The following is a 364-nucleotide window of genomic DNA, read 5'->3' as shown; positions in this document are numbered from 1 at the left end:
CTTCCCCTTCCCCAACTTGTCCACCGCCGAATTTAACAATGCTTCCACATTGGGATGTTTTAGCTACACAACGGTGAACTGAGTGAAACCTACGGGATAATCTGCCAAAACCTCACTTGAAAGACCAGATGCACGCACTTTGGTCCAGAGACCTGGCTTATTACAAAGACAAACTGTGAGTCGCAAAAGACGGACCAGCTCACAGAATCGGAAAATTCCCTGTGCGACTAGTGCTGTCCAACTTGTGCCGTGGTGGCCGTACTGCTGGAGTTCCTGGGAACAAAATTCACTTTGTCCTCAGAAAGCAACAGCTGCTAGGCCCCAGCGGCTTTACAAAGTCCAGCACCAGGGCAAGAACCACTGC

This window comes from Apaloderma vittatum, unplaced genomic scaffold (genome assembly GCF_000703405.1).
Source record: "Apaloderma vittatum isolate BGI_N311 unplaced genomic scaffold, ASM70340v1 scaffold43676, whole genome shotgun sequence".
Classification (NCBI taxonomy): Eukaryota; Metazoa; Chordata; class Aves; order Trogoniformes; family Trogonidae; genus Apaloderma; species Apaloderma vittatum.
Note: the sequence above shows the minus strand (reverse complement) of the source record.